Below are 13924 nucleotides of genomic sequence, written 5' to 3' on the forward strand. Positions count from 1 at the left end.
TGGCATGTCTTTTTGTGGCTCTTCATGTCTACAGCTGCAGCCTCTAATAGCAGTCTTCTTTCAACAGAATGTGGCTAACTGGAAACCTGCAGAAATGCCCTCAGTCCTTTTCAGACTTTGCTAACTGATTTTTCTCCTGCTGCTTTGGATTTTCTGTTTTTCCTGCTTTAATGTAACATTCTGCTCCCCACTTCCAGGATAACGCTATCAATAGGGAGAGCCTACCATTGGTTTCCTCATCATGATGCCGCTCCTCCTCAGCTGTTCTTTTCCGCCAACTTTTTAGATGAATACCTTCTAATGTTTTTGCGTGCACAGTAACCCTTAGTCATACGCCAGTTGGAGGAGCTTGCCGTCATTGTAATGCCTTGAAGATATTTCTAGAGCGCACTATTGGTCCCATTTTTCCTTCATGTGCACATTGTGCCTTTAATCTGAGGTGTTTCTGCTCTTCTTTTTGCTGCGTCTTCTGCTACTTGACACCTTCATCTCTCCTCTAGTGTGTTGTTGTCGATGATGTAATTTTCCGCATAAGCTTCATGGGCAGGTTGCGTAAACCTAAATGTATCTTTCCACTGGTGACATCATCACAAAGCTCATTTTGTCAGGAACTGCCAAGGCGCCTGCCTAAAAGGTTAACTGACTACATCTCCCAGAAGTCCTGGAGGTGGGCGTGGTACTGTATAAGGCTGGGTGGGACCGTCCCTTATTGTTTGTGATTTTGTAACAAACAGTGCATTTGGATTTCAGTCGTTTGTTTTCTGGCCACGCATTCTCCCTGCTCTTGCAGAGGGAAGCGATAGACGTCCTTCGGTTGCTATCGGCGTGTGGAGGAGCCGCGCCTTTGTTTACTGACTGCTGACTCGGGTCTTACCGGGTAGCGGTCGTGTTCCTGGGCGTCTTGGCAGCAGAGACCATTTGATCGTTCCTGGTAGACGCTGTGAGTCGGCGTGTGGAGGAACGGGTACCGAGAGGGAGAGCGGACCCTTGACAGTTTATTCAAGTTCCTGTAAGTTACAGGGAGTGCGTGGCTTAACGCGCTACCTGTGTTTATTTGATTTTTCTCTGGAAAGAGTTAAAGAGAAAGGCCTCGGATGTATAGACTGGCACGGCTGTGTACAGCGTTTGTGTATTTGGATAGAGAGATAGCGGAGCGTAGTGGAGAGGCATTATCTACACGCTACCGCTACGAAGAAAGGCACTAGTGTCTCTTAGGTTAAGTGTCAAAGCGGAAGGTAGTGGGGATCTACACCTTGCCGTGTTTGGAGTTTGTTTCAACGGGGATCCCGTGGATTACTATTCTTTAGAGCGGAAGACAGTAGTAGGAGGCTACGTCTTGCCGTGTCTATATTGGAACGTTTATTGTACATCCAAAGAAAAACATTCAGCTTTTTACGTAATATTTCTTTTATTTGGATTCACTTGAGATTGTGGTGTGCTACACATTTATCTTATGGATATGAACTAAAACAAGGCGGGGTATGTTACAAGCAGAACTAAGAAATACCTATAGGTGATATATACGTTATATGAAAATTAACCTGCTGTTTGTATTCTTTAGGGACCAGAGGTTCTGATATTCGATACATGATACAAAAGGGAAGAGGTGGAGTACACTTCCTTCACAAAGGTGAATCATTTTATCAGTTTAGCGAGAATGAAATTAGTGTAGGGTGAAGTTGTCAACATTTGTAACCTGTGTATTCATTTTCTTGTCTTTCAGCTATCCCTCCCTGCAGTCCCCTTCCGTCCCCTCCTTGTTCTGTTTATTTTCCCTCGCCCTATCCCTCGAACACACTGTGTTTTAAGCAACAGTGTGTTGGTGAGGTCGGGAGGTGGAGTTGTATGTGCAGCAACCGGATCCTGCAGCGTGGAGTCTGACACATCTACTCCACATTCCTCCAGTACGTCTCTTCCTGCACTTCCGATGGCTGGTGTTCCCTCCAACCGTTCCTCCTCATCACAAGTTATGCCTCCCAAACCTTCACCCTCCACTGCTGTGTCTTCAAAACGACCCAAAAGTGACCCTCCATCTCCTGATAAGTCGACATCCTCTATTTCTATGGAACTCATTCTAGAAGAAATTCGCGCTCTGCGCCCCTTCATTGAAAATACCAATAATGACATGCAGATTCTGAAGGAAAAGTGGTCGTCTATGGACAGCAGAATTACTTCTGTTGAACAGCAAGTGGTGGAACTTCCTGCTCGTGCTCAACGTATATCGTCGTTGGAAAAGACTGTCTTGGCCCTGCAACAACACACAGAGGATAAGGAAAATCGTAATAGAAGGAACAATCTTCGCATTTACGGGCTTCCGGAATCCTTGGAAGGTGGTGACCCCTTTTGGCGTTTTTCTCCTCTTTTATTCCAAAGCTCCTGGACATGCCTCCTTCTACTTCTGTCTCCATCCAGAGAGCTCACAGACTGGGCCCCAGAGACTCTTCCTCTACCAAACCACGTGGAGTCATCATTTTTTTTTTAAATTCACGGATCTCCTTTCAGCCCTTTATGCAGCCCGCTCCAAGCGCAATATCTCCTGGTTGGGATCCAAGGTGTTCCTATCACAAGATGTCTCCAATGTCACTGCCGCAAGGCGTAAAGAATTTCTTAACCTCCGTGCTCCTCTACGATCCATGGGTGCCCGCTATGGCTTATTCCATCCTTGTCTTTTTAAGGTTACACACCAGAATCAGACTTGGACTTTTCAGGATCCTAATGAACTCAAGAATTGTATTCTTTTGCACTCTGCTGGTAGCATGGATACCTCTTCTCCCCCTACGGGGTGAAGACCACTTTTCTCTGCTTTGGAACATTTCCTAATGTCCTTATGTTTGTGATGACCTGTTATCCCCTATTCTCATTTTCTTTGTTCTCCTACTTTCTTATTATTTTTGTTTCTCTTTCTAACGCTCTCTTCATGAACAATGGCTCCCTGTGTTTTTTCCTGTCTTATTCTGTATCTAAGTTATTAATCCCTCCCTCTATTTGACATTTTCTTCTGCTTTTGTTTCTCGTTTTGCAGGTTTTGATATCCTCCTCTCCCCGTGTGCAGTTACATGGTTATCTCCTACGTTCCCTTTCCGAGATATGGTGGAGTCACCCCCATGTGTGGCTCGTCTTGTCCGGTGTCGCCACGACCCCGTTTCCTGTTTTTTTTCCCCCCTCGGGTATGTTTCTCTCAGTCGTCCTTATGGATTTGTACTGTCTCTTCTGCTTCTATTCTTTCTTCCTTCCCCACCTTTCCTCTTTCTCTTTTTTCTTTTTCTACACTTTTTGTTCTCTCAACTCCTTCTATTCAGTTCTGTATGCTGTTTATTATGTCTTCTCTGAGCGCTTCTCTTTTTCTTTTCTGGTCTCTCTCCATTTGCCTCTCTTTCTTTTTTCATTTTCTATGATTACCCCTCTTCTTGTTCTTAGTCTGATGTTTCTTGCATGCTTTTGGCTTAATTGTATTATCCTTGCACTGCTTTGGTTTTCAAGTTATTGTTATATACTGTTTTCTTACTTCATAATTTAGAGTTATATTGTGGAATGTGAAAGGTTTTGTTAATCCCATCAAAAGACAAAGAGTCCTATCTCATTTGTCCACCTACAATCCCGATATTGTCCTCTTACAGGAAACTCACCTTAATGATGTTGAATCACTTAAACTGAAACGAAGTTGGGTGGGATCTGTTTTATTCTCGCCTTCCTCGAACAAGAAGAATGGGGTTGCTATTTTAATCCACAAGAGATTGAAATGTAAAGTCTTGTTTGAAGAGAAAGACGTTGTGGGGCATTGGGTTCTGGTTAAATTGTTGATTGATTCTATCCCGTTAACTCTTTTTAATGTTTATGGCCCTACCCAGCCTGACTGTTTATTTTGGCCCCTTATTACTTCCAAATGTATTCAGCACAAAGATGATTTCTTTATTCCAGGTGGAGATTGTAACCAAATTGTTGATCCATTTCTTGACCGTAAATCCACTGTACGTTTTCTTCCTCACAAACCACACAAACAATTCCTGAATACTCTTTCCCAGGCTGCTCTATCCGACTCCTGGCGACTCACCCACCCAGATACTCTTGACTACTCCTTTTTCTCCCATCCTCATGCTTCTTCCTCTAGATTAGATTACATCTTTCTCTCTCACTCTCTATCTCAATCTCTACTCTCTTCTTCTATTGAACGTATTGTGATTTCCGACCATGCACCTGTTATTACTGATTTTGATCTTCTCCCCCCTCACCCCAGATCCTCCCACTGGCGTTTTAATTCCTCTCTTCTTACTGATCCTACCTTTTCTTCCTCTTTTCGTGCTTTCTCTGATGATTTTTTTCTCACCAACTCTACTCCGGAGATTTCCTTTCACACCCTCTGGGATACTTTCAAGGCAGCTGCAAGGGGGTTCATCATTGATTTTGTCTCTCCGAAAAAAAAACGATTCCTCCAGAAGCGGAAAGTTTCTCTTGCACACATTAAACAATTAGAACATCGTTTTTACACTTCTTCTGCATCCTGTATGTCCCCTGAACTTCTTCGTGTGAAATTTGCCTTTAACAAAATATCTATGGACAATGCTTCCTCCATTCTTCTATGTAGCAGCGCAAGCTATTATGGGGGTCGTAATAAATCTGGCAAGCTATTAGCTAATTACCTCAAGTCCCGTAAAGAACGCACTTCCATCGAATCTATCTTCTCTCCTGATAACATTCTTCTTCATTCTACTGATCAGATTCTTACCCAATTTCAGCTCTTCTACCAACAACTTTATACTCCGGAATCTCCTCCCTCTCCTTCTTTACTTCGCTCCTACTTCAATCATCTCCCTAAACCTTCTTTTCCTGATCTTGATTTCACCTCCCTGGACCTTCACCTTACTTCTCATGAAATTTCCACTGCTCTTTCTTCTTTAACTAAAGGCAAGACTCCTGGCCCTGACGGCTTCCCTGTCGAGTTTTATTTACATTTTTCGGATCTCCTGATCCCTAAATTGTTGACCCTTTTTCAATCCTTTCTTTCTTCTGGTTCAGCAGCAGGTACCTTTCAAAATGCTACAATCTGCTTAATTCCGAAAGATGGCTGTGACCCGAAATTTTGTAAAAATTATCGCCCCATTTCACTTGTTAATGTAGATTATACAATTTTTGCCAAGCTCCTGGCTCTTCGTCTTGATTCCTTCATGCCCCATCTTATTGGTAAAGAACAATGCGGATTTATTAAGGGTCGGCTCACCTCCGATAATTCTCGTCTTTTCCTAAATGTTCTAAACAAGGCTTCCTCCTTTTCTTTTCCCTTAGCTGCCATTTCAGTTGATGCTGAGAAGGCGTTTGACCGAGTTGACTGGTCCTTTCTCTTTGCATCCCTCCAGTGGCATGGATTTGGCCCCAAATTCATTTCCCTTGTCTCTTTATTATACTCCTCTCCCAAAGCTTCTGTCCTAGTCAACGGTCAATTGTCCTCCTCTTTTAACCTTCATCGTGGTGTTGGTCAAGGCTGTCCTCTTTCTCCTCTCTTTTTTGTCTTAGCCGTTGAGCCATTCTTAACTTCTATTCGTCAAAATGTTTCTATTTCTGGTTTTCCTTACGGGGATCAGCAATTGAAACTCTCAGCGTACGCTGATGATATTCTTCTCTTCATCTCCCATCCTGATTCATCCTTACCCCCTCTTTTAGCGGAATTTGATGCCTTTTCCCTTGTCTCGGGTTATAAGATTAATTCTGACAAGACTGAAATTCTTCCACTCACTAAGTATTGTTTACCTCATCAATTCTCTTCTACTGGTTTTGCCTGGAATCATACCAAAATTAAATATCTGGGAGTCTGGTTCTCCAGTTCCATTTCCTCTTCTATTAAACTGAACATGACTTCGGTATTGGATCACATTAATAAATCCTTCTCTTCCTGGAATCCTCTCTTCCTATCGTGGTGGGGTAGATTAGATTCTATAAAAATGATGATTGCCCCTATTCTTATTTATATTCTCTCTATGCTGCCTGTCCATATCCCTGCTATTTACTTTAAACGCCTTGACTCCTCTCTTTCTAAATTTTTGTGGCACAACAAAAAAGCTAGAATTTCTCTTGTCTCTCTTCGTAAAGCTAAAGCGACAGGTGGAGTTAATTTCCCGGATTTGCGTTTGTATCACAGATCCTTTTCCTTGCGTCAAGTCTCTCGATGGCTCTCGAAAGATTTGTCTCCTTTCGCTCCCCTATGGCTTTCTATTGAACCGACTCTCATCTCCCCCTTCTCTTTTGATGAACTTCTTCGCTTTTCTTCCAAATCTCCATTCACCTCCCTTCCACTTTTTAAATATTCTTCTTCCCTTCTCCGGCCTCTCTATTCTCCTTCTGTTGTATCGCATGAATCCTTTTTGCAACAACCCATTTGGTATAACTCCCTTGTTCTCATTAACAATAGACCAATATTTTGGTCCTCATGGCATCAAAAGGTTATTATTTGGGTTCATCAGCTTTTTGATGGACTCATCCCTTGTACCTTTCCTCAATTTCGATCTCAATTCTCTTGTCCAAGATCTTTCTTGCACAAATATACCCTCCTGATGGAAACTATCCTTGATCGTTATTACTTGCTACCTTCATCTGTCACTCCTTTCACTCCCTCATCCCTTCTAACATTACTTTCTATTTTTCCTAAAGCTTCCGTTATTTATAAGTTCTTCTCTGCCCCTAATCCGGAGCGACCCAAATCCAAGATTGAATCTTCCTGGGAGTCTGACCTGGGATGTGTTTGGTCGGTTTCTCTTTGGGACAAACTCTGGCTTAAGTCCTTGAAGGTATCTCGCTCTGCTTCTCTTACACATTCTCTCTTCTTTCTATATCATAGACTTTATCTTTCCCCTCTTCTTCTTTCTCGATTCTCCTCTACTTCTACTTCTGCTTGTTGGACATGTAATTCTCCTGATGCTGACCTTTTGCATATGTTCTTTCTCTGTCCCCCAGTATTTACACTTTGGAACCAAGTTTGGTCTTGCATCTCTCGCATTTTCTCACTCTCTATTCTTCATTCTCCTTCTCTTCTTTTTCTGGGTAGTCTTTAAGATACTCTCACCTTACCCCCTCATTCTGCTGGTCTTTTTGATCTTATGCTTGCTCTTTCCTTTCAACATATCTCCTCTAACTGGAAAGCTCTCACAAAGGTCTCTTTGCAACATTGGTGGAACTCCCTTTGCCATTTTCACAGATTAGATGTTTCCTTTGCTTCCTCCTCCAAGCCCCCTCGTAATGTGGAACTTTATTGGCTCCCGTTAACTATTTACTTGGATCAATCTGCTGTCAAGAATCGTCCCTCTTCCACCACATCTGAGAATTTTAAACCACCCTGAATTTTTTCCCTTCTACTATTTTCTCTTCATGTGTATGAATCAGATTTATTGTTATGCTTACTCTCTATTTAATTCCATTATCAATCTACACATTTATTTGGTATATATTGATATATTTCTATCAGGTTATTTTCCTGTATATTATACTTCATCAATTTGACAAACGAAGATCATAGCGCTAGCGCTTGACTGTGACTAGGATTACTGCAAGCATTTTACTCTGTTTTACTGATATTTTAAAAACCTATTGAATGTGATAATATGTGTTTTTAAAAACGATTTCTGAGCTCTTACTTGCATTTTGCTCGCTACTCCCTGGTCCACCACAGCTTCTGTGCTGATTGTTGTGGAGGGAGGTTGAAGCGACACTACTTCCTGGTTCCTGGTTGTTCCATCCTTGCCAGCCATCTTGGGGAGGTTGACAGGCTAGTCTCCCCCTCGCCCTGACTATTTTAGGGCGGGAGTCATTCGCGCACGATCATTGACAAACGAAGATCGTAGCGCTAGCGCTTGACTGTGACTAGGATTACTGCAAGCATTTTACTCTGTTTTACTGATATTTTAAAAACCTATTGAGTGTAATAATATGTGTTTTTAAAAACGATTTCTGAGCTCTTACTTGCATTTTGCTCGCTACTCCCTGGTCCACCACAGCTTCTGTGCTGATTGTTGTGGAGGGAGGTTGAAGCGACACCACTTCCTGGTTCCTGGTTGTTCCATCCTGGCCAGCCATCTTTGGGAGGTTGACGGGCTAGTCTCCACCCTCACCTAATCTATAAGACCTCTCCCTACCTAGCGCAGCGGTGACGCGCAGCGGTAGCGCCGTATACGCGCCGAAGAGGCGCCAAAGAGTAGCCAGTCTGCGCCACTCAGCGGCACGGAAGCAGACGGGAGCGGACGGCTATTTGCTTTACTTTTCCTTTTCCTGAGCTAGTGGCAATATGTGCCTTAGTATGCTCACGTATTCCAGCCCCGAGCTTCATACTCTCTGTCCTCCGTGTGGCCGTTGCCATCATGTATTCCCAGGAGGGCAAGCTCTGAAGAAAGGGTGTAGCGCATGTGGTTGGCGCCTTCCTGATTGGAAATCACTTACACAGGTTAGCCCACCCATCCACCATCAATGTTTACTACTGAATACCAGATCCTTACCTGGCCACGCTCTAGACATTTGGAATATGTTACAGGATTCAAAGGTATCCTGTTTGTTCCTAACGGAAACTTGGTTGTCTGACTCTTCTTCCCCCGATTTGGCAAATGCCGTACCCTCCGCCTACAATATTTATAGGAAAGACAGGCCATCTGGTAGAGGGGGTGGAGTGGCTATCATAGTAAATAAGAATATAGCATGTCGCACGTTCCCTGTAGATAATATACAGGGCAGTGAAACCCTTGGCTTCACTCTCCAGCTCTCATCCTCCCAGGCTTGTACTGGTATTCTTGTTTACAGACCACCAGGCTCGGTGGGGCCGTTTTTAGAAGAACTGCAGGCAGCCCTATCGACCCCATGCCTTAGGTCTAATCATTGCCTTCTATTAGGTGACTTAAATATTCATATGGACAATAGTTCAGATCCGGACACTCAAAAACTGTTGGATATTACTTCCGTGCTAGGCCTATTTCCTTATGTGGCAGGACCGTCTCATAATAAAGGCCACACGTTGGACCAGATCTTTTCTACTCTTCCTATCTGTGTTGACCCTCCCATGCCAGTTTTGTGGTCAGATCACTTTCTCATCACTTTTTCCATCCCTGTCATGGCTTCATCACGGTCCAAACCTGCTGGGTCGCTAAAGCATCTCTAATAATAATAATAATAAAATAATAAAAGGGATCTTATCGTGCGCAAACATAGCCCAATGGGCGTCAAGGCGCCTAATTCCAAATCCAGCTCATAACATAAGCCCTGCAGCTCAACGTGTGTAAGCTCTCGAGAAGCACCACGTTTTAAGGGCCTTTTTGAACAGCGCTAGAGAGGGTAAGGTCTTCATCTCCATCGGCAAAATGTTCCAAAGCTGTAGAGCAACGACGGAGAAGGCCCTGGCTCCCCATCTGGTGAGCTTAAAGCGAGGGACAACAAGTTGGAATAGTCCCGAAGAGCACAAACACCTTGTGGGATGGTAACGGGTAAGCAGGGAGCTGATAGCGCCATTAGGTCCATCCTCGAGTGCTCTGTAGGTCAGACACAGAATTTTGAAATAAATTCTGTGCTGAATAGGCAGCCAATGAAGGTCTCTCCTCGCAGCAGTAGCAGAAGAGGCCCTGGGAAGATCCAGGACAAAACGTGCAGCAGCATTCTGCACGATTTGCAGTCGATGTATGAGGCCCTTGTTGGATTCCATGTAGAGAGAGTTGCAATAATCTAATCTGGAACCAACAAGGGCGACTGCAATCTGCTTGCGTGCTTGAAGAGACAGATAGCTGCGAATTCTGTTGAGCGTCCTGATCACGCCCCAGCAGGTCGAAACAGTCCGATTCACCTGTAAGGACATTGAGAGTGAAGTATCGAACACTACACCCAGATTTCTGGCAGATTGAGAGGGAGTGGGGCAGATGCCAAGAGAGGAGGGCCACCACTCACTCGACCAGATGTCTTGGTCCTTCCCAAAGACCAGAACCTCAGTCTTGTCGCCATTTAGTTTCAGGAAGTTGGTAACCATCCAATCTGCAACATGTTGCATACAGGACCTGAAGCTAGAGGCAGATGTTATGACAGAGGACTGAGTGAGTGAGACCATGATCTGGGTGTCGTCGGCGTATGATACCACCTCCATCCCCTGCGATCTTACTAGCCTAGCAAGGGGGGCCACGTAGATGTTGAACAGGGTCGGACTTAATGCCGACCCCTGTGGCACCCCACATTGCAAAGACTTTGCTGGGGAGAGGTGGTTGCCGAGCATCACTCTCTGTTCCCTATCGAGGAGAAAGGAGTTGAGGAGACTCAGGGCCGAGCCAGTGACACCTGCCTCCCTAAGCCGAGATGTTAGGATGGCAGGAGACAGAGTGTCAAATGCGGCCTTGAGGTCCAATAGCACAAGAACAGTCGTTTGTCCAGCATCAACCTTGCGTCGGATGTTATCGACTACAGAGGTGAGAGCAGATTCTGTGCTATGATGTTTTCTCCAAACCTTTCCATCTTCTTACTAGGGAGATGCTTTCAAATGCTTTAACAAACTTCCCTTGTCCCACCTCTGATAATGTAGAGAATTACATTGCTCTTTTTCACAACTGGCTCACAGATCGTCTAGAGAGCTTGGTTCCGGCCAAGAAACAAAATTCCGCCGATAAGAGGACATCTGCCCCTTGGTTTACCCCTCATTTAAAAAAAGCACGACAAGATCTTAAGAAAGCAGAAAGAGCATGGAGGCGATCTTATGATCATACTGAGAGGCTAAATTTTAAGACGCTGACTCGAGCCTACCATAAATCAATTTGGGAAGGTAAAAAATCCTATCTGGAATCTAGAATAAATGAAGCGGAGCATTCTTGCAAGGAAATTTTCAGGGTGGTAAAAGATTTCACTTCTCCTTCCGCTTATACTCCAACCCATGCTCATTCAGAAGCTTGGCTGAAGGAATTGGCTGTCTATTTTGTACAGAAAATTACCACCATTCAAGAATCTCTCCAGGCCACTTTTCAGCAGCATACGATGAGTCTGGGGTGCCCCTTACCAGACCACGGTCCCTTCCTGTGTGACTTTCCCCCACTAGATCAGGAGAGTTCTCTTGACATCTTGGCAAGTCTTAAATCTGGATCTCCACAAGATCCTTGCCCGGCCAAGTGTCTAGCAAATATGGCACCAGTTCTAAATGACCTGGTAAATCCCATCCTGAATCTGTCCCTCTCTTCCGGGGTAGTTCCCAAAGCTTGGAAGAGCGCCATTATCCTGCCACTCATTAAAAAACTAGCGCTCGACCCTTCAGTCCATGCCAATTACAGACCCATCTCCCTACTCCCTGCTCTGGCGAAAGTGACTGAGAGGTTTGTTCACAGATCTATCTCTAATTTCATCGAGGAAAAGGGTCTGTTGCATAGCACTCAATCTGGCTTCCGTGCAAATTTCAGCACGGAGACTGCACTCCTTGAAGTCACAGATGCCATCAGGGAGGAGTTGGATGTTGGAAAAAAAGTGTTACTGATTATGCTAGACCTGTCGGCGGCTTTCGACAAAGTTCCCCACGCACTTCTCTCCAGACTCTGGGAATTTGGTCTGCGGGGAACGGTGTGGAATTGGCTTAAATCCTTCTTAGCCGACCGCCGGCAGACAATCTGGGCGCCTCCCTACTCCGCCGAAATGTCACCGCTAGAAGTGGGGGTTCCCTAAGGTTCCATTCTGAGCCCCCTCCTCTTTAACATCTTTATGGCCCCCCTGGCGGTGACGGCGGAGTCTTTCGGCGCCCGGATTGTCACTTACGCTGACGACACCCAGCTCCTCTTTGTAAGCAACAAGGATCGCCTGTTTGACGATGCCCAGGTCAGGGGCTGTTTGAGCGCTGTTTTTGAGTGGGTTGGACGTCATGGGCTGAAGTGCAACTCCGACAAGTCGGAGTTGCTCTCCTTTGGTTGTACCTCTGAGCCTGATTGGAAACCCTGGTGGCCGCAAGATATGTTTCCTCCCACTAGTTCGTCCTCGAAAGCCGAAAACTTGGGAGTTTTGATTGACAATGAGCTATCTTTCGGACCGCATATCACATCTCTTACTGGGAAATGTTTCGGCATCCTTCGGATGCTTCGTAAATTCCTCCCTCTAGTCTCCATCCAGCACAGAAAAATCATTGTCCAGGCACTGATTGGCTCTAGGCTTGATTATGCTAATGTTTTGTTCCTGGGACTTCCCAAATATTTGGTCAGGCGTCTGCAAATCGCCCAGAATTCTGCAGCCCGAGCCATCTTTGGTCTGCCAAGAAAAGCCAGAGCCACTGATCTTCTCTCAACACTACACTGGCTTCCTATTGCTAAAAGGATTCTGTTTAAAACTTTGACCATGACTTTCAAGGCCCTACATGGCATAGGCCCCAAATATATTTCTAAACGGTTGTCCTGGTATAACCCCCCCAGATCTCTCAGATCTTCGTCCCTATCTAAAATGAGTGTTCCCATTATCAAGCTTGCTAGAGCAGGAGGACGATCTTTTCGCTACTTAGCTCCTCATGCTTGGAACAACCTCCCTATCTCTTTGAGACAGACCTCTAGCCTTCTGTCCTTCCGAAAGGCCCTTAAGACATGGCTTTTCCCTTAATTTGATGCTGCTTCCTGTGTCCTCACGTCCTCTCAGTGTTATGTTCTCCCTTCTTCGGTTGGGTTTTCCTTCGATAAAGCGCCGGGATACTCCGTGGAGTGGCCGTGCGCTATAGAAGTATAAAAATAACATAACATAACATAACATAACATTTGTTGCATATTTATAGTATACAGCTATGTCATATTTCCTTCTCATATTCTCCTTTCCTGAGTTTTTCTCCTGCTCTTTTTCTTTTTTCTTTTCTGTTCTTCTCTTCTCTCTCTTATTCCTTCTTTCTTTTTCTTTCTTTCTTTCCTCTCCCTCCCCTCTCTTTAAAACTTATAAAATGCTTATGTATTGATTCTTGACATTAGGAATGTTATAATCTTCTTGCTTTTGTATATTCTGCATACAGTTCCTTTTGTCCTTGTTTATTTTAGTATATTAATAAAGCTTTCAAACATAAAAAAAATGTAATGTGTGCACTGAGACCCAGTCACAGATTAAGCGAACAGTAGATTAAAACAGGTTCTGAGTGATTACAGTTAGTACAAGTGATTATAGCAAATGTAAATCAAGAGAGGCATACATTTTCTTTTATGGTGAGGACATTTATTATATTTCAACTAATTACATCAGTGTCTCTCCTTAAAATGAATTTACAGCCTCGTACTGCTGCAGATTTATAAAACGCTCACAGAATAATGCAGATCAACACAGGCGGACATGTCACTTGCATATGAAAGGGCTGGGCACCAAATGATGCTGCTCCAGACTACAGAAATCTGCTACCATACTGTTAGCTGCACTGGTTTCACATTAGGAAGAAAATCCAGTTTAAATATGCATGCCTGGTGCAGAACGTTTTTTTATTGAACTAGTCCTAAAAACAATTCTGGGAAATTTTTGAATCATATACCTGCACGTATTCTCAGATCTTCAGACAGGCTGATTTTAACAGTGAAACGATTTCATATATGCTATTTTAATCCTTCAGGCACAGAGAGGCTCTTTTTAGAGGTGCCTTCTGTTCTTTGTAAGAACGGAGTCAACCTCCCATAAATCCACGGAGTTTCTTAAAAACTGTCTCTTTACTTAAAAATAATATACCGGCTTTCTTTACATATATCTTGAATTCAGGTAATTTCATATATCACTAGGAGACTCTGTTTATGAGTGGCGCTGCACAAGACACACAAAAAATTAATTATTACATTTTAGGACTCTTTTTTAATTTGTGGGAATATATGAATCTGGTTGAGAGCATACAAACCCATAATCATATTTATCCCTTCCTCTCTTGTGAACCAGAAGTACCGTCTAAACTCTAGGGGTTCCTTTATAGCCTCAGTGCGTGGCTCTTACTCCGAAAATAAAGTAA

This window comes from Lissotriton vulgaris, chromosome 4_1 (assembly GCF_964263255.1).
Source record: "Lissotriton vulgaris chromosome 4_1, aLisVul1.2, whole genome shotgun sequence".
In the NCBI taxonomy this organism is placed as follows: domain Eukaryota; kingdom Metazoa; phylum Chordata; class Amphibia; order Caudata; family Salamandridae; genus Lissotriton; species Lissotriton vulgaris.